A 268-nucleotide genomic window follows, 5' to 3' on the forward strand; every position below is an offset into this window, starting at 1 on the left:
CACCCCGTTGGGGTTGAAGTCGGTTTGGAAAGGAACCCGGCCGCCCTGCCGCATCATCCCGCGGCTTAGCGAGCAATTTTCCTACGCAAACATATATCCCCCTTTTATCCACTTGGATAGGGGCCAAGCTTTGACTCATTGACTATCATTAACATCATAGGTTTTATTGATATTATTGTTATCTTTATCTATGTTACTTAATGTTACTTTATTCTTCATTAAATTTGTCGTTTTCGCCATTGTTGAATATCAGCCCCTTTTTGTTTTC

General features: G+C 41.0%; 1 protein-coding gene across 1 annotated transcript in view; it reads right to left on the reverse strand.

The window, feature by feature from the left end:
- LOC119591152 (glycine-rich protein DOT1-like) overlaps nt 1-268 on the reverse strand; it is a 15,777-nt gene that overhangs the window by 8,385 nt on the left and 7,124 nt on the right. The window lies entirely within an intron of this gene.

Source organism: Penaeus monodon, chromosome 28 (genome assembly GCF_015228065.2).
Source record: "Penaeus monodon isolate SGIC_2016 chromosome 28, NSTDA_Pmon_1, whole genome shotgun sequence".
Taxonomy (NCBI): Eukaryota; Metazoa; Arthropoda; class Malacostraca; order Decapoda; family Penaeidae; genus Penaeus; species Penaeus monodon.